This window comes from Nicrophorus vespilloides, unplaced genomic scaffold (genome assembly GCF_001412225.1).
Source record: "Nicrophorus vespilloides isolate i.1.1-1 unplaced genomic scaffold, Nicve_v1.0, whole genome shotgun sequence".
Taxonomy (NCBI): Eukaryota; Metazoa; Arthropoda; class Insecta; order Coleoptera; family Silphidae; genus Nicrophorus; species Nicrophorus vespilloides.
The window spans coordinates 187,760-209,998 of record NW_017096079.1 but is presented as its reverse complement, the minus strand read 5'-3'; positions in this window follow the sequence as shown (position 1 = coordinate 209,998).

The following is a 22,239-nucleotide window of genomic DNA, read 5'->3' as shown; positions in this document are numbered from 1 at the left end:
AACGTAATGCTAATGTATACTGAAGTAGGCGAAAAATGACGGGTATTTCTATTAATTAGTGGCGCTTAGTGCATGTTTATTAATAGCAAAAGCCGTGCATGTTATTAATTATTTTACGTAAGATTAATTGCGGTCACAGTTCTTACTGCGATGTATGAATAAAACACGCAGAGCAAGTGCATTTACGGCCCGTTTAACACTAGTTAAGTAACTCGATTGTAACCCCTCCATGGTTCTTACGTTACGATGCATGGCTTTTGATGTATCGTCATTATGTTTTCATATTTCATAAGCTATGAGAATCTTTTGTAGGATGTACAAATTCCATCCATATGTATGATAGCCTTTGACTGCCTTGAGTATTATTCCAAAATGCACATAGAAAAATTAATATGTTTCAGATGTAAATCATTTTATATTAATGAAATTCACAATTTCAAGTCTCATTTAACAGTAGTTATAACTAGAAGAAGAAATAAACATCGATAATTCAATCAAGAGGTTTCGTAAATGAAGAAGATGGTAAAAAAATATTGAATGAATGCAACTAAGAAATGAGCCTCATTGTTAAGCTTTTCATTGTCTTTACTAAGGTACATAGAATTTCTTTGAAAAACAAAGCTTTTCTTAAAAAAAATAATATTTGAGCTAGTCATAATGTTGATATCATCGCTTTACTAAATTTTAAAACTGGAATAAATTAGTTATTTTTAGGTAACCACGAATATGGATACAACAAGTTTATACTAATGCAAAACCTGTGTCCTTACGTCGATGATTTGTTGTCATTCGTAGATGCAAATTTGTCACAGGCGCAATAGAAAAGAGATAAATCCGTACGTAAAAATGATGGAATTCGATGGTCTGCGCCTGTCGATAATAACCATAAATAATATTGAACATTGGTTAATAAATTCGAGTGCGTTTCTGTTTTGCGAAACGAAACAAAACTCGTTGCCGAATGAATGCAAATGACGTTCGTTCGTATTTGCATTTTGCATTGTAAAAGTTTTCTAAAATATACGACGAAGCTTAATAGCATAAATATACGTTTTTAATATATTCTCCCTCTATAAAATTAATTTTAAGAATGTAACATTTCCGTAATAAACATTCTGAATACGTTTATAACTGGCTCTGAAATCATGCAGCAAGCAACAAGTCTTCACTATTTTTAATGAAGAATTATGTTCCAGTTGAGGTATAAATTTCGTATAATATTTTTTAAATTTCAATAATCCCACAAGTTTTACTCAAGATGAATTTTCAATGTAATAACTTATATTAATTGCAATTATTTTATTTGATCATATTTTCAAAAAAAAAATACTCATTCAAGTACATGTAACATTTTTATTTATACAGTATTTTCCATATATTGCACAACATTAGTTATATTTCTAATTAGAAAAAAGAAACTGAAACTATTAAAAGATTTGTTTATAAATGAAAGCTTTTGAAGAGTTAAAGATATTTAATTACATAAAATTTTTGAATTTCTAAGTTAAGTATTTCAAGAAACTACTACAACAAATTGCAAAAAATATAGGCAAAAACAAAAATCATTAAACGAGTTTAAGTCCTAAGAAAATGTTGCAGAAGCACAATTTTCAATCATTTGATTCTAGTAAATATTACAGCTATATTTGATTTTGTATATCGTTATTTTATATAATAACTAGTTAATTTGTAGAATAACTAAGTAAAGTATCAAAAGGTTTAAATACTACAATACTAGCATAAATCGATATTTTGTGATATCGTTAGGTATTACATAAAATATCAAAATTTTATTTCTAATAACTTATATACCAGAAGTGGACAAACTGTGGTTTAGATAGTTTGGCCATCTTTGTTATATATTAATGAGTTTTCAGGTTTGTATTACACATTTTTTAATGTATCATATTGTTGAAAATACATATTTTTAGTAAATATTTATGTCATAAGAGTCTTGAGCAACTGAAGCATTGAGCAGAAGCGGTATGCCCATATAAAATCAAACTTAACTGGTCGAACTTTTTTTTATCTCTTTCTCTCTCTGAATCTTTAGTTTTTTTTTGTATTATTTGTATGTTGAACGGCCGAAGTGTTGACCATAAATGCCGAGAGTCTAGCAATAAGGAACCAGTCTTCCAATATGCAAATCAAAATTGTATCTATCTAGCAGGCTCGCAAATATGGCAAACCAGGTGCAAATCAATCGGGGTCGCAGCATCTAAATAAGTCCACGGGGCGCTGTTATCTATGACGAACGCCTATGTCTTCGGATTAATGGCTCCTCCGTTGGACTAAATGAACTGGGCCGAAAGAAAATAAATAAATAAAGAAAGAAAGAAAGAAAGAAAACAAACAGAAAACGGCGAGGAATAATAATAATGCGCAGCCACGAGAACCGTGGGCGATCCGGAGAAAGTTATGATGTTCTTTTCTGATTTCGATACATAAATTAGCAGTGGCGTGCGCACAATTACACCTTACACATCAATACACAGTACTTATCTATGGACAAGAAATGAACCTTGCGCAGAGAAAAAAAAAGACAAGAAACTTCTTCGAGAAATACAGGTAACGCGTTTTCCTTTATTATTCCGGAACGTTTGGAAGGCGCGGAGATTTTCCACTCGCCTCGATGCAAGATACAATATTAAATATTTATTAGCCCAGGATTTAATTAGCCATCGCGTGCACTGAATTTCTACATTACGTAACGCATTCTTTTATCAATTCCATAAGTCTTATAAGTTACCGTCGAAAGGATAATTAAAGGCAATTAGGCTATTTCTCAATTCCATAAGGCACGTAAGTAATAAAAAAGTATATAAACAAACAAAACTTTAAAATTTGTCGTGGAAATAGTAATTAAGCTAATTAAAGGCAATTATGTGTAACGAAAAGTATATTTAATTGATTAACTGATTTTCCGTCGGTAGGTTTTGGTTTGATCAAGTCTATAAGCTACTAGAAATATGTAAGGAAAAATAAACAAACTAATGTTAAAAGTTGTCATGGAAAGGATAATTACAGGATTTGAAGCCAATTAAGTATAACTAAAAGAATAATTACTGTTTTTTTTTTTTTTAATTTATGTGTTGTGAATTTATGAATTCCATACGCCACTCGAACATGTGAAAAATAACAAAACGAACTTGAAAATTTGTCATGGAAAGGATAATTAAACGAGTTGAAAGCAATTAGAATATTTAATAAAAAAAAAACGATTGCTTTTTCCATCGGTATGCTGCGAACACACACGTATACTAGACCGGGAATTGAATTCATTTAATCATTTAAATTGTTCGTAATTTATTTTAAGTGCGTTTGCACATGCGGTTATTACATAGGAAGACATTAGATTCGATGGGATTGATGTCCGTCACGGCGATGAGTGGTAGCCGGGAGAAGGCTAAGAAAAGAAGTAAGGAAAGAAACGAGATGAAATAAGTGATGTATGTAAATGATAAGGTGGAAAAATGCCTTCGGGTTCTCGCGGAATGGAGTCTTGAGATGGGCATGCTCCAATTCCCATCCACAATGTGTAACAGATATACAACATGCATGATGATGGCAGTTAGCTAGTACAGAAACCAAACCAATAATACTTCCTTGCAGGCCATTTGAACCACCCAGCGAAAACGGACCCGACAGCGACTCAGTAATTGCCCACAACTTATTTATAAAACACCCCAAGTTAAGTCCCATGAAAGAAAATCAACGACTGTATGCAGTTGCAGATAAACTAATAACCCGAGGAAAAGACGGCTGCAGCAAAAAATAATCGTTGTTACCTCGTCGAGATCGATTTGTGGGCACGTCTCCCGACTAGAAATCATGCGAAGAAAATCACGGTTTCTTCAAATGCTCCTCCTTAGTAGGTCGAAGCCCATTTACATTTAACACACAAAAAATAAAAAAATAAATAACGATGAACAGTGTTAAAACAAGACAAAAATCCATATTTATAAGATGCTGGAACGAATTCCTCCGCTCTTGTCCATATGGTGAACTATGGGTACCGCTCCTCTGGTAATAACAGTATCGGAGTACTCCATCGAAATATCAATAGCTAAAAGAGAACTCTGAATAATATCATTTAATGATGTTCAATAATAGAATATTTCACTGAAAGGAGAAGCACTTGCCAAGATCGAATCTATGGAGCAGCAACTTTATGATCCCATTAAAAGCACTTTTGGGGAAATTAATGTATGATGAATACTTGATAATATACACGGGATCCATTCGATTCCATTAAAGTCTCTGCTCTTTGGATGCATTAAAGGCATCATCCCAGAAAGGAGTAATTTTAATGTGCAACAAAACCTCCAGATGATAAAGATTCTAATCCGAAGTGAATTTATAGCTAGAACTCCAATTAACGAAGTAGACTACTTGTAAATTTTTAAATATAATAAACAAAACTAAAATAAAATAAGTTATTTTTTTAACTTTCACCCTTCTATTCTTCAGTCTCCTTTTCCTACCTTTCTATTGCCCAGTCCATCCAAGTCCCAATTCCTATAAATATGCATTCAATCATTCATAACTTATTAATATACACTTTCAATACATTTTATCTTATGCACAATAAAATATGTCCTCTTTCGCGAAACCGTTCTACAATCACTTTGCTTTCATAAACGATAGACAAATAATATTATTCCTCTTTTGGAGTTATAGGATTCTGTGTGTATAAAGATGAGACCAAACATACGGTCGTGGGGCAAATTGTAAATTAATAGAGACATCGTCCGTCCGCTAAATCGTATTTTAATTGACCAATTGCCCGTTCAAATTGCGTCGCTCGTGAGTTATTTGCAAAATTACTCACTTTGTTCGATCGAAATTATTTTGCTAGAAAATCCCGCACTAACCTCGCCAATCCTTGATGCACTCTTCATGACAAGATTTTTTTCGTCTCATGTTTATCTTGTACATACATAAGTTAAAGCCGCAATAAAACAATACTAATAATACATTTATCACAATTTTTGCTGTTTTTTTTTGCTGTTAAACAGAATCAGGTTTTTTTTTATGTCAATCTGTACCATTTATTTACTTGGTTTTATATTCATTCTTCAGGACCAAAGATCTCTCCATGAGAGGATTTCTTCGTTAAAACAAATTAGTGACTAATTTGAAAGTGTTTAATTATACAATTTTGGTAAAGTTCACCGATTCAAATGTCATTTTAAACAATCGCTGCTTAACTGTAAGCTGTACCTAATGGATGCTATCTTTATTACTTACATTGACATATTTGTAAGATATCTTTCTGAATTGACTGCCTAAGCAATTAAGTCTTCAACTCCTATGACACGTTAGATTTAATGTGCTAATAAATTATAAGTATTAACTATTTCACATTAAAATATTTACGTTTGCTTTGATGATCGGTAAGAAAGTATAAGCAAAACGCAGAATCCATAAAAGCACTTAAACATTCTCATTACCTGCATAAGCATACATTTTTTATATGTAATTAGTGTATACCATTTCAAATTAATTAAGGATGCGTGCGGTAATCGGTGACATTCCATCATATTATAGTATTGACGTTTTCACTGCTGGAATGCAGTAAATTTTCCATGTTCGTTCTTTTTTTTTTAATTGTTTCGTGATCTTCTTTTTCTTCTGCTTTAAATTTTATTAATTGGCGTTTTTCGATTTGGTACTGACGTCACGTCCAGTGAAATCCTCGCGATTAATTAAATAATTACAAGTGACCCACATCCAGCTACAAATTATTATAATCACATCATCATCACAATGGTTGCCTCCTTTTGTACACCGATCGTATCGCTGCTTTAATTGGACCACTTCGACTAAACAAAACGCCGACTCGATTAATGCTGCAGCAGCATCTTCGTCTTCGTATACTTTTTCTTAATTTTCTTCTTCGTCTTCACCAAATTTTATTTGTTTCTTTTCGTCGAACACCCGTTAATCCAAACCACGTTCGTTTTCTTAACAGAATTACGTAATCCATCCGATAATCAAGCGTGATTTTCGACAATCCGACTATTGGAATTCGAGTTTATCTTAATAAAGTCATAAAGCAACGAATTTCTTTACGACCGGTCTACAACTAAACGGACGATAAAATGAGTATACACATCGTTAGATGAACGGATTCCACGTGCATGCAACTTTACAAGAAAAGAAGAGAAGAGAGAAAAAAAAAGCGCAACTCCGATGATCATTAATTACGGATCTTATATAATAACAACCTTAAGTGTTAATAATAAATTTGATGTAAGTAATAGCGCATGTACAATTTTTTCTTCTCTTCCTCAATTCCATCTCTCTCTTTCTCTTTCTCTCGTCAACTTTAGAAATGTCTTAAGGATAATTTGTAGTGCAATTAGGAGCACCGTTCGCTAATAGTTCTTCCTACCCGTGTTTAAACGAAGCTCTCGAGGCGCCTCCGGATAAATAATTGAAATAATTCATTGCAGCACGTGACCGCAATAATCGAAAATGCGGTTGTTTTGCTCAGCAAAACATCGAGTTCATATTTTCTGTTTTCATTAATGTTTCTGATGTCCAAATCGGATACACATTTTGGTTTTATGCAAATCACCGTGTTGTAATTTAATCATCTGGAGTGTGTCAAGGTACTAATTAAATCGAATTGATTGAATGAATATAGAAAAAAAAGATTTCGGAAGTAGTAAATGAATGAGATTAGGTACGGATTATCGTTAGCTTTTTTTGTAATAATTAAAGGTGTGTCAATATTTCCGCCCAAAAACAATATTAAAATTGTAAATTCTATTTAATATTAATTTAGTTTCTCAATTTGTATAATTGAGACCGCTGATGAGACTAGATAAAAGTAGTCCTGCATTTAATTACTTTGGAAAATCCAAATTCGTTATTAGATGAAATTTGATATTTCTAATTACAACTTTTTATATAAATCATTGCAATAATTGCCAATTTATTTCTTAACAGTACACAATAACTAAAACACATAATATTACTTTAATTTAGGGTTCTTCCACCTTAGGATTCCGGGAAATTTCTGAAGAAATGAAAAATTTAATATCTAATCTCCGAATGCAATGAAATATAGATTTTAGTGTAGAAGTTTTTATTTTCATTATATTTTAACAAAATTTTTAATTTCAATGTTGTATTTACATATTTCCAGATTATGGCAGATCGTAAAGCAAAATAAATCATAAAAAAATAATAATAAATATATGATATAAGTTTTTTTTTTAATTCGAGAATCATTAAATATTATATTTAATTACATAAATAATGAAACGTGGCTTTACAATTAATTATTTACTTGTATTTGAAGATGAATAAAATTAATTAAGAGAGCAACTATGTAAAATCATGACAAACAAATATATTTAATTAATGATAATGTTATTTTAATTCGATTTATGACTTAGGTAAAAATCAACGAATAAAATCGAACGACGAGGAGACTAGTAAAATAGAGACATAAACTTAATAAAACGTGATTGGTTGTTCTTTAATTAACGTTTTTTGTTGTTAAAACAACTATAATATGTTACAGTAGATTAATATTATGTTTTGCTGTAATTGGATAGTATAGATAATACATATGTAACCACAGAAGGTCACACAAATTAAATTATTATCATATTTAAAACGTAATTTTTAATTAAACATATTAGTTAAGGTCAACTCATATTCGCAATACTTTATATAATTAAATAGGGCAATACCTCGCATAGTCCGGTTCCACCAATATCCCGGACTAATTGATAGACTAAATAAAACAATACTTTGCATAGTTCGGCTTTAATCAGCCCGAATTAACAATACTGCGGAGTGAAAATTTGTAAAATAACTAAATTTAAATTGAGCAAAACTATTTATACAAAGTAATTTGAGCGGTTTATTTTTTTATATGTTTCTTAGTTTCTAGATTAGTCCGCTTTTAAGCAGATCGAGAAATTAGCGGCATAGATTTCCGGACTATGCGAGGTAATGTTGTACAAACATAAGACAAAAACTAATAATTTACGTATAAAAAATGCTCCTGTAATTGATAGATGTTTTTCTACCTTATAAAAACAAGTAATAATATACAATAATTATATAATATCTACATTTTTTAATCATTTAAGCACACAATTTTCACTATAAACTTAGTAGTGAATGTTAACTATTTAGTACAGTTAACAAAAATAAAATATTTAACATTCACTACATTCTATGTACAATGTAATAATAAATAATAACAAAATACAAGTATAATAAAACCATTTGGTGATAGTTCAATTTTTACCTAAACATCTTACAAGCAAGAACCGGATTACAATATCCTTGTAGAATTAAAAGTACAAGCATTATATGAAAGTAACATAGTGCATATTATTATTATTACAAGAAAAGGAAATTGGACTTCAATATAAAACTCTAAATATACACCAGCTATAATAGTTAATGTAATTCCAATAAATCAAGAGAAAGTAATAACAATCTTCTCCTGGTAGACCCAAATTAATGTAATATTCACGACTCGCTGTTATAACCTAATGAGTATGGTGTATTAAAAAAAATGAGATCGATATACAGAAGATGCAATCGAAAATAAAATACTCAAATAATTATATATATATAAGATCTTAGACCTCTTTTTTTTCCAATAAACCCGTTGCTTTCACCGACTCGAAACATTTGTATTTAATTTTTTTGCAGAATCATGTTCTGAGATGTTCAATTAAATCTACTTTAATGAAAACCTTGTGATGTTTTTTTTTTATTAGACTACATGATCCAAATTGTTGAAAACAATAAAGTTCTAAACTGTTTGCACTTGTAACGATTCCGCCAATAACCGTCGATTTGCGGTGTATTTTCAAAGAACAATGGTAATTGGATTTAGATTGCCGGACAAATTCCCGAACGTACTCGCATCGACACGGTGCTTACTTATAGGGTTTTAATTGCGGATTAATTGCGGCGCTAATTAGAATACCAGGAAAGGGCGTGGAAAATACTCCGGTTCTAAATCCGGAGGAAATGTTCAACGTAATAAAACGAAACAAATTAAGAAAATTAGAGACGGAAATAATGCGTTCACGGAAAATTTAATAAATTAAAAGGTATTTCGTTTCATTTATTCTACTTCTTTTTTTCGAGATTAATAAAATTCGAAATTCAATCGGTATGCAAATTCATGCAAATTCGATATTATAAAAAAAACGTTTTAAAGTATTTTATAATTCGATTTATATTCTGTTTATATAATTATACAAAAAAAGATAAATGTAATGTCGATTTATCTTACAAAAATTGTATAAATAATTCATATGTTTACGTTTACTTCGCTAATGTTGTTTTTTTTTTCTTATTTTTTTTTTGTAATACGATTCAACTTTTAGCTGTAAATGCGAATTGGTTGAAATACTGCTGATGATAAGTTAATGGATAATGTATGTTTGTGCACGCAAGCACTGAATAGTGGCAACTGTGAAATTAGCAATAATTTACCAGTCGTAAATACACCCAGAGGATATAATTACTTATTTATTTTGGTTGAGTTATGGTCGCAAATAATATGAACATATCGAAATCCAATAGCAAAGAGATTCCTTCTATTGCATAATTTAATTAGATTTATTACAAATTTGCATACGTTTTTCTTTGCTGTTTATTTATAATGTGTTTCTATGAATTAAGTAGTTGCAGAAATTATTTGATTTTCATTGGATAAGTCAACAAGTTAAAATTTTAATTCAATTTAATCGAAAATTTACAAATATTGAAAGATTTTTAGGAATTATTTAATTCCATATAATTGTAAATAATTTATTTCTTTTAACATTACATTATTGATTTAGTCGTTCATTTCATTACATATTTAAACAACAAAACAATAAAAACTATAAAATTATTTCGCTTTCTATTCATTTCAATCATTTTCAAATTTAAAAAAATTAACAATAATTTACAACTTTAAGACAATATCAATTTTATCACCAGAAAAAACATGTATATACATAAAATTATAATAAAAAAGGCACTAAACAATAAGTGTCATAGACCACTACATAAAATTCCCAATTGATCAATATTATTATCATCCATGTAATTTATTTATATTTATGCTACAAAAAGAAAATTAAACAAAAACCAAGAAGTTTTACATTAAATTTGCTGACCACGTACTGTTTATGTGTAAATCTGTGGTCGTCTGGAATACAGACTCCGTGCATACATTTTTTTTTGTTCTCTTTATTTGTTTTCGCATTAACTTCTTTTTTTCCTGCACCCGAAACTCTCGTACCACTTTTCAAAAGTTCAATTAAAATGTCATCAACATTTGGTTTTCGATTACATATCAAAAGGAAAGTTAATACTTTATTTAAATCCTCTTTTCCCCTGACCCATAACAACTATACAACATCATAATTATATACGTGAACACACAAATCGGTATCAAAATATTAATTAACTTCACTAATAACTATACATCATTATGTATTTAAATAGTGAGTTATTTATATTTTTCCTTGGATTTTATAATTACTTAAATAATAAGTTTTTTTCAGTATTTCATGATTCATATTAGTCTTTAATTGTTGCATTGTTATAGTTTTACAGTATTTCAGTATTGGTATAGTCTTTCTCTCATTTGATCGGTTAGTATAAGAGTTAAGTAAGTTCTGAAGTTTAGACCAATACTTCTGTTGTCTTAATACTTTAGGTTATTCAGTCCTGCATCTTATATTTTTGCTGTCATTCAGTATTGGTATAGTCTTCTGGTTATTCGCTTCTCCAATATTACAGAATGTTGAACTCTATTGTCTACTGTTTCAGTTTTTATTTCTTTAATCCTTCAATCTTTCAGTCTGAAATTATGTCAGTATTTAAAATACCAAATTCATTTTTCTTAAGTTATAAATCCAAGCGTTTAAAGTTGTATAGTTTGAAAAGCTCTGGTGTAAATAAGAGATCAATCAAAGCAAAAAATAAACGTTGAAAGCAATTTTGAAGGACGCAACAAAAAAAAATCAATAACGCAAGAGCTGAATACGGATCGTCGCGTATTATTTAATAACACTTCCCATGCCATTTACGAGCTGCCGTTTGTCGTGTCACATCTCCAATCATGCGAGTAAAATCCAATAAAATAAATGCCCACGTGAAAAAGTGCATCGGAAATGCCGAAAAAGTGTTCGTCATGCGACTGGATCGAAGACACCGACCGATTTCATACCAGACATTCCCGATACCAAAATTAGTACTGCCAATAAAACAAGCTCGCAAATCGTCTGCATTTCCAAGCAGGGTGATAGGTTTATCACCAAGGATGACCATTCACCGCAGTCAATAAAAAAAAAGAAACAAGAAGTATCACCATGTGTATTCAACGCACACGCAAAAGTACATTAAGAATTAGGCAATATATATTTTGATTTACATATTTACATTAATAACTTAAGTTTTTACGTATCTATTGATAATTAAAAGCTATTAGGTTACTAACAGAGATTTCATTATTATTATATTTTGCTAATATAATTTCATCAAAATTGTACTTTAAGACTGGGATCAGCGTGCCGCGGCTCCGGAGCCGCATGTGGCTCTTTTGATAATTGTGATATAAGTAAAAAAAATATTTGAATCGGAGTTTCAGAAGAAATTGAAATAAAACTTAATTTATAGAGTTGATAGATTTTTACATTCCCAAGATAATTTGATCACATTTAAACACATAAAGACATAACTTTCGGGCAAATGTGTGCAGCAGATTAAATACAAAACATTAAGTACGATTGAAACAGGCTTTCATTTATAATGTTTCTATATTTTTTAGATGCAGTTGAATAGTTTTAATAGGCACAATAAATTCTTATATAATTATATTGCTGGCGGTAGCGTAGATGCAGATGCTGCGTCGTTAAATAAATATTGCGTATCGTTATTTGAATACTAACATCGACTCGCCACTATTTTTACCGAATGGTTTGTTAATCGTAAACGCCCCGCAAGTATTGTTCATCAAAAAGACCTTTCATTAATTTATGTTTTTATTGATAAAGCATGCAAAATGTCATCTTAAGTCCGCACATCGAGTCGATCTCTAATTTGCATTCGCCGCTCAGTTTGGATGTTATTATCTGTTGGTATTAACGAAATGGATGGATCCAATCAAGCGTACTTAGGTAGAAGAGGCAACCTATTTCGTGTGTGGTTTCTTCTGGTCGACCTGTGAGAACTATGCAGCAGTAACTCATTAAGATTTTCGCGCCTCGCATAAATTAATGTTTGCGCAAATTTACGATACAAGATAATCGTCCGGCGGAGAGACGGCCTGTGACGGAAATCTGCTTGAAAAGAGATAAAGAAGAAGCCAAAACCAAGGAAAACAAAAACCAACATGTACACATATACACACATAGGAGATAGAGATTGGTAAATGAGAAGAAAAGAAGCGATATGAAAAGTGACGAAGTGAAAGGCCAGGAGTGTAAATCTCGTCGGTCTATGGTCGGTCATCGATTGGATTGGATTGGATCCCCATTATCAGGCGATGGACCCCATGATCTTTAGGCATCGGCCGGGAGAATCTGGAGGGAAATGATGACGATGTGCGGCGCAACCGGTGGTAGAGATGGTAGAGTCTACCATTGAAGTACCAGTTATTACATTTAGGTTGGGATGAATTATTGTCGGTTTCAGCTGACGCTAATGCCAGAGTATTATTGGCCGTGATTGAATATTATTGCATCGAGCTATTCATGAGCGCTATTATTTATTGGAAATAAGCCGACCCGGTGCATCCCGCCAATTAAATTCGTACAAAGTTTATGTGGAAATTCCCATAAAATCGATAGAACTACTTATTGCCCATCGATGTATGTATGCATGCATGCATCGGGCATGATCCAAACAACCTACAAATGCTAATCATCATAAGACCAATGAAAAATGACATCAGTGTTCGCATGCAACTGAATCATCATCCCTTATCATAAAATCAACACTCGTTTTTTATGAGCAGTATTCACAGTAATTATTAAGAAAACCTCTATCTTTAGATTAAGAAAAATATAATAAATTTCGTTAGTAATATTTGTTTGAGACAGATATTTATTTTTATGTAACAAAAAATTACACAATTATATAATTATTTACGTAAATAACATCAGTAGAAAGAAAATGATAAGTATTATTATTTGATGTGAATTTACTAATACTTTATTTTGTATAAAACTATGCAAAAATAACCCATTTCAGTATTATCACATTTAAATTAACATCTTCAAGTTCTGAAATATAAAATAATGAAACTCCATTAATTTATTGTATAACAATTGGTAATAGCTTAAATTCTAAATTTAGATGGATTAATTTTCTAGTAATAAAATAATTATCAATAAAGATGTACAAAACTGGATTTATTTACCTTAATCTAGATACTGTAAACACTGATGAACTCAAAGTTTCACATAATGGGGAATAATTAAGTACGACCGTGGAAACTAAGTCACGGACAATAGGAGCTTCTACGGAATCGTTTTTTTTTTACAGAAAAATAATTAAGCACTAAATAAAACCTAATGAGCTTTGTTTCTTTTAAAACAATTAGTAGTAAATATTTTAATTATTATATTTTTATAAATAATGTAAAATTCTCATTATTAACTTCATGTATAATTGATTCTGTTTTAAGTATTATTTCTGACTTTAGTAAAGATATGTTTGTTGTGCGTAAATTTTCGTTATCCGAACTGTTTTTAAATAAGTAATCACTGCAATACGTTATTATGTCCATATTGGTCAAATTGATTACAAGAATAATCAGTTTAAGGTAGTATTTCATAAAGTTAAATATTGCTGAAAGAAATAATTACGTCTCATCAAAATACTGTAGTGCATATTTGGATTTCTTTGGTACATCTTGATAATGTCACGTGTCTCATCCATTTTTTGCGCGGAATTCGGTTATTAGCCTCTGCAGAAAGTACCGATTACATACCGATTTTTTTTTGTCATAAAGCATTTATATTACAATAATACTTTTCTCTTTATAAGTCTCTTCTGTACCAGATTGGTGTATCCTTCGTGCGCGTTTTCCCATTTGGTCTCGAGCCGTTACGTATTTTATTTCTTACCTACATAATGATGATGCCTCCGTCCGTACATAAATATAAATATACATCATATCGTTTTTTTTTTTTTTTGTTATCCCGAGTCCATCCGTTTTTGAGCAGCGACATCACCATTACATTACCGGTTGTTTGCGCTATACGGCTTAAAATTGACCACATTCCACTGTAATAGCCGTAGCTCAAATTGATTATTAAATAGAACCTCGTGCGCTTTCCAACGCACTTTTTGCCATCGCGAAATGCACGTGAAAACTGAACAATAAAATAACTACAACAACAGCAACAACAACAACAAAATAAAAACACTTTGAACCTAAAAGGAAACGAAACGAAACTCACTGTGTTTTCGTGCTGATCATTTTGCATCACTTCGTTCCTCCTCTTCTTATTATTCTTCTGCCGCAGCTTCTTTTTCCTCTCTCTCGCTCTCTCTCTCTCTTCATCTGTAGTTACTTTATTTTGCGCGATTACTGCACTTCTTCACTCGAACATAATAACATATCTATCCACGGCGAAGCATTACAACTTTTACGAGTGTTCCTTTCATTTTGATTTATTACTAGGTGCTTTTGCATTTCGTTTCTCTTGTCGTAGATCGAGTCGCTCGATAATTCGTTATTGACGAATTAGACAGTTCGTAGATGGCCAATAGATTCTGTAGATAAAATGCTTTCGGTGTTGTGGGACGACAGTGAGTAATGGCAGCAGGATTCGATGTTATCGTTCTGTTTTGTCAATAAACGCCGAAATAACGTTACGTCGTTGCTCCGTGCATGGGAAAAATGCAAATAAACTTCCACGCTTTAATTATATAAACTAGGACACCTTTGAATCTGTCACAGAGCTGCCGCATTTTCGTTCAGAACCGCGGATACCAGAGCACAAAATACTTGTTCTTACAAAATATTCCGCTGTTTTCCGTCGCAGACTCCAACTAATTAAATGATAAAATGTTGCTTGTTAACTGTTTGTTTATTAATATTCGCTTTCACATTTAAAAGCAATATATTACAGAGTATTAAAACCTGTGTACAAAAAAGAAACGAGCACTGAATACTTGAAGGAAGCGAGATATGCAAAATTACACTGTAGTTTCAAGCAATTTTATACAAACAAATATTTTTAACATATTACAAATAATTTAAAATTAATAAAAAAAACTACAGTATTTAAAAGCAATTTATGTTGAAAATACACAAAAGTGGTTAAATATTTTGTTTTTGAAAGAGAATCAACTTTCTAATACCTTTTTTTATCTTCAAATTAAGTGTAGAAATGTTAATGATAAATATAACGTCTTCTAGAATTAAGTTTATTTGTAGTAAGAAATCATAATAATAAGTTGATACAAAAAAAAAACAAGTTTTTAAATTATAATTATTTCTACTAAAATTTATTCAGTGTTTATTCATATTTAAATAAAATCTAATTAAATTCAGATTTATTTGTTTCAGTAATATATTATGATACTATTGGCAATAATATTAAATAATTCAATTTGTTTTAATTCATAAATTAAATTTTTTTTTTCTCATAAAATTTATGTTTTATAGTTTTATTTTATATTTTGAACAGGAATTAAACAGGAAAAATTTTGAACGTTTCCTTTTTTTATATTATGAATTGCAATTAAATTGCTGGTGTGTCGCAATTTAATGATTTAACGTTTGCAAAATGAGGAATTTAAAAATAAAATTTTAGAACTAAGTTAAGGTCAACGTTTTTCTTTGCATGACCTACCCAACACACCTTTAACGTGACTAACGACTTCTAGCTATTTCATATTTTTGCAAGGAGTCTCACTTTTAATGATTATCCTCAACAAGATTATCCTGAAATATTTCACTACTTTTTACTATTTATTATGAAAGCAACACAAAAGATATTTAATTGAATTTCAAAATCTTAAATTAATTGTTCTAAAAAAATAATAGAAAAATATATTATATTGCGCAGCTATGAAAGTAATTATAAATAATTAAAATGAGGTGACATTATCTAAATAATAATTTAAAATATAAATTATGGAAAGTTGTAATATAACTGAGAATATAAACAGAATGTCGCGCTCCATGGATGCATACAATATTCAATTTACATTTAAATTAGTGAACAAAGGCGAGCAGGTAATGAAGTTTCACTTTATAGAACACTTGTCATTGTCGTTATTGATTGTCCGCAGCAATTGCAAATCCATTACAGTACAATTATAAGGCGGCAATTACTCTTTCGTCACTCCACAAAAGATTATATAACATTTATACGGTGACAGTGCGCGCTTGCGATTGCGAAAACGGAAAGGAGACGAAAGTGAAGATGACGACAAACCAAAAAATAATAATAAAGAGAATCGATTATCCTGGGCGAAATTAATGTACTTTCCCAATGTCAATTATCGAGGAATTTCGATTGTTTGCAATATTCAGTTAGCTTTTATGTATACCGAAAACAACAATATCAATTTTTATGTTTCGCAATTGATCCGTAACTGCTACGGACAAATAAATGAGACACAAGTACTAACTATGGGTCAAAATGACCCATTTATGAAATTAAAACATATATCAGGTGGGTCACACTGACCCATTTGTAGTTAATCGAATGAAGCTATTCCTGCTACTATGAATTGTTGGAGTTGGATTATATAAAAGAAACATGAACTTTTTTATATTGGCTCAGATATGTTCATTCTATATATTGATAATAATTAATAATATAGAAAATATTTTAGTAAAATAGATTAAGTAACTAAATCTATTTTTTAAAACTGTTATTATATAAATTTTAATACTGTATATTTTGTGTTTCAGATTGTGCGATGGGCTGAGAGTTCGTGCCTCGCTTTCCATAAAAAGTAAGTTGTTGTCTCCTCCGCTTTCTGCGTGAGGCATAGCCTAGAATTCTGTTGGTCGGAACTTGTACGTGTATATATATTCACATTTTACAAGATTTACTGCGTTGGCGATTTTCCGTTTTCCATTTCAAGCTGTATGACATAAAGAGAAAACGGAGAGAAATAATAATAATAGTTTATCATCATTTTATTAACCACCTGGGACGTGGAAATCTTATAACGACACGCGTGGGCTCTCTGTGTCTCCTCCGTCAAGATTGGCGCAAATCAATTGGAAACGCGTATACTCAGAACACACGCACATCTATATCGATGATAGATTCTTTTATTATCTTCTTTTTATCAAGACTTTCTTTCATTGTAGATTTTCCTTTTCATTTAGACTTTCCCGTATAAAATTTTGCATCGTTAAACCAATTTGATTTAATATTCAATTGCATATAATTTGTACAAATCGAATATAATTACATATTCTTTTGTATTTTAGTGGAATATCGGTAACCAAAGATAATTCTTCGAAAACTGAAACAGTTTTTCACTTCAGAATTAATGTAAAATTTGATTTTGAATAATCATTAAATAATATATAAAAATTTGAAATAGTTGCTTAAAATCGTATACAATAGCAATTATTATTACAATATAAGTATAAATAACCAGTCTTTATAATTACCAAAAAAAAACAAAATATAGATGGAATGTTAACTTCACTTTATGAATTTATTGCGTAAGTGAAGAGGAAGAGAAGTAACTTACGTTTTCCTGCAATACATTTCAAGTATCTAATTGCTAGTTTAGTTTATCGATTGGTGAAATCAAAATATTATTCAAAATCTTTAAATATTTACTAAAAATACATTATTTAAATTTATATAAATCAAAATAATAATATGATTTATATACTTGATTTCTATTTATATACCAAATTATTATCTAGAAATATTCCAGTCATATGATTTTCCATTAAATATTTATATAGTTATTGTATTTTAATTTGGCATAAATTATAAAACGAGTATTACTAGATAGAGGTTTTTAGCTTCGCAGAATGACTCGCGATCTTAAGTTATTAATTATTCCCGGTATCAAATGCCACATTCATAAATACGCGGCGCAAACATTCCTTAAGATTTACATTAGAACATCTTAATTGCTCTCAAAATTTCTTGAATAAAATTATATAAGTTTTTCAATATTTATTCTCTAATATACCTAAATTAGATATACTTTTTGTAAAATTTATACTTATCAACAAAAAAAAATTGAAGCAAGTACGATTTCAGGTCATTATAATTAGTGAAAGTACAGTGGAACCTCGCTTAATGAGTTTAATCCGTTCCAAAATTTCCTGATTTTTATTCGTATAGTGAAACATATTCAAAAATACACATAATATGTATACACAAGTTTTAAAAAAATTGATAGCATGATTTTATTACTAATACAAATAATATTAAAATTGATACAAAGTGCTTCTAATAGTCAATAACAGTGATTCTCTAAGTGCGGGTTGCGACCCAAAAATTGATGACAGACGGGACGTTTTTCAATACATATCCATTATTTGGGGGGTCCTTTAATTTTTTTAAATGCAAAAGGCGTCCGTGTACCTAATAGTTTGAGAAACACTGATCTAAAATACTTAATACTTTTGAATATATTATCACTGTTACTTAACTTTTACATTGGATATACCATTTGAAAAGACGTGGAGGAAGAGGCATTTCTATATTATTTTAATGGAACTCAGTCTTCTTATGGCAATACTTATCTTTTTTTCTTAAACATGAGCATCGCCTCTTTTTTGTTTGCATTTCAGTCGAGCACGTTTCCATTGATATTGTCAGGTGTTCGTCTCTATTCGCTATTGACTGACAACTGTGACATATTTTGTTGCACTTCACAGTATTTTCATTTGAAAGTGCATTGCATGATTCTACATTTACGGCGTTTATAGCTATGCTGATTCTGCATGTATAGTAATTGCAAACAAATATGGAATGAAGCGACGTAAAAATTGTTCTATTATAATGTCGATCGCCATTGCTTTCTATGATTAATGTATGCATTTTTATTATCTTTTAAATTTATCTATTTAGTATATACGTTTAGTATTATAAAATAGTTATTTTTCCTTTGTACAGTAAATTGTCTTTAAAAAAAAACTAATTTAAAATTTTATATACTTAATTAAAAATCGATTTGTAGTGAAGACGGACTATAACGGAGGGTATATAATTGTATGTAGCCTTCGATAAATAATGAATTGCATACAGTTATTATTTATAATGAGTGTAAGAAATGAAGGACGAATTAAAATATTAACTTAAGAAGAAAGGGCGATGAGTAGCGGTTTTCTCTTTTGTAAATATCAGTAGCCAGAGATTTCCGTGACCCGTGACCCCCCAATAACCAAAACCTATTAGCTCCTAATGCACATCATAATGAACGCAATTAATTGTTATTGAATACGGTATTAATTAATTAATAATGAGCCGTTTAATATCGTCAGCTAGATGTAAAACGCCGATTGGAATCTTCACTTTCTACATCGATCCATCCATTGTCGGCGTTATTATTGCAGATTCGAAATTCAGTCATAATTCCAGATAATTACAAAAGCCCGCTTCTTATTTTTTTTTCTTCATCTTCATACTCTCGCCGAAACGGCCTTACGCAACCTTTTGTTTAAGAGGCGCTAATAATCATAATAATCCGAGTTGCGCAACGCGAATCATCCATCTATTAAACATATTAGATTTCCAGGACTATAAGTGTTTTAGAAAGGTAATATATATAATGTAGTTATTAATATAACTTTGCAGAACTTAATTAAAACGCAGATCAATATCCTGCTTAATTATGGTCGCTGTGTTTTATTTTTTCTTTTATTGTTGTTACTAGAAGGTAAATTAATCTTTACTTTATGTCATTAAATGTTCATTATAATGCGGTAATTATTAGAACAAAGGATGATGGATAAAAGGCTTTAGCGAGAACGGATAGTGTTCTAATTATTGTTTCTAACGTTCTCATCAATAACCGAATGATTGATACAATTTTTAATTGCTTTTGCCACGAAAAAAAATATAACACAATCTATTTAATGCGATTATATTTAATACAAGAAAAAAAAAACTACAGATGCCGATTTTAATTAGAATCTCGTTAGCATGTAGTTAATTTTCAAATTACACGCTCATTCCCAAAGATTGTATTACTATTTTATTTTTATTATTTTTTTTAATTACCGATAGGGATAGTACCGTTAAATATCATTTTCAATTTTGTATTTGTAAGAGCCATCATCGATGCTTTGAATATACACATATTCTATCCGTCGGTTATTGCTGGTAATTAGTAATTACTCGGCCCGACTATTTGCACAATCCATTTACCAAGCGATACTTGATAGTCATACATTTCTAATTATTAAACCGACATCGAAACTGAGATGAATCGGAGGAAGAGATTCTATTCCAAGCTAACTTTTTTTTGTAAACTTGAGAAAACGGGAATTTTCTTTGAAAATTTCTCAAAGGATTAATGCAAATGAATCGGTCAGGGCCGAACGCCTGTTATCCAATATGGAGTTTTTACCTTCACCTTTACCTACAGCATAAACAGTTTGCATAAATTTCAACGACGCATTCATAAAATTTATTTTTAAAATGCAATAAAAATTATAGAAGAAAAAAAAATCGCATTCAGTGTGTGCGAATTATTCTTGTATTTATTAGCGTGATTGTGTGGTTTCGCTTTGATACGTACACGTACAATAAAAAGAAACAAGCGGAGGTAATTACTGTTAATAATTCATTGTCGTATTGCGGAGATCTATTTGCATCTACTTAGGGAACGATTTTCCCATAACGTTAAATTGTGCGGAGGAGAGTGTGAGATAATATTATTTACTATAATTGATCCTGCATCTTATAAATACAATAACAGAAACGTATAAATCGTATTCTAAAGTATTATATAATTTTGGTTTTACACAAATAAATAGATATTAGTTTTGAAGAACTTCTATCGACTTTAGGCTCATATTTTAATAATTAGAATTTTCAAGTATATTCGTTAATTGAGGTATTGTATGTAAGAAAGGACTATATTGAAAGTATATACGTATTGGATTTAGTATGTTAAAAGTTGTATTGTTATTAAATTTTTCGAAAGACATTAATTTTTGTATAATATATTATGAATACACGACACTGGAGAAATTTTAATTTCCATCAATACGTCGAGAGTGGCAGCCTTTGATGTCAAGCGAAAATTATTCGACGATCAATCATACCTCATAAATAATTGAATCATGATCTTAAGATACATTATATAAGCTCGCATGTTTGTTTCCATAAAAGAAAAGCCGGCGTGGATTAATATTTCTCTCGTTGCGAATTAATAATCCTTTTCACAAAATTGTCGATCAAATAGATTGTGATAATACATTGATTTAATAGACACGTATGTATTCTCAAATATGGCATTAGGAAATGTGATATAAGCGGGACACGATAAACAAAAAAAAAGAAAACAAAATGTATACGCGCGAACATTAATGTAGAAAGCATAAGAAAATTGCATAGAAATTACATCTCGAAATATAAAAAAAAACATATATGTGGAATCTATTTATTTCCAATAAGATCCTTAATGTGGCTGTGCTTCTTTTATTATTCCTCTTGTTTTTTTTGGGTGCGTTGCAGGATTTAAGTTGAAAATAATATGGTATGAACGTTGAATGGGTGGAACTTTCACGCTTTTTCCCGAGTGTTGTGTGTAATAACAGTATAGACAATATTAGAATTGTGATGGAGCAGTTATCATTATAGGAACGAGTTATTAGAAAACACAGTGTGCAATTAATTTACAGTTGTGGAGCGTGCCGAACAACAGTTTAAATATGTATGTAGACGAACGTATCGAGGATTCACCACAGTTGAAATCAATTTCGCTCAATTGAAGACGATTATAATTATTGTATGCGAAATTAGATACCACCGAGTTAATTTATTATTGGCTTACTGCAGCATTCAGCCGCGCATCGCATTGTGAGATCATCATTTTAATTGGATGTAATTTAGTTTCAACACTTTCAATAAATCCTCCTCCTTTTCAAGCACATCGAGAATTGATTTATATTTCCCTCGCAAATTCGAATACTTCAACGAACTAATCACTAATCGAATGCGATTATTTTTTTTATGCGCATTATTTTACGCCTATTAATTCCGTAATGCAGGTTTAATTGAAATGATTCGTGTCTTT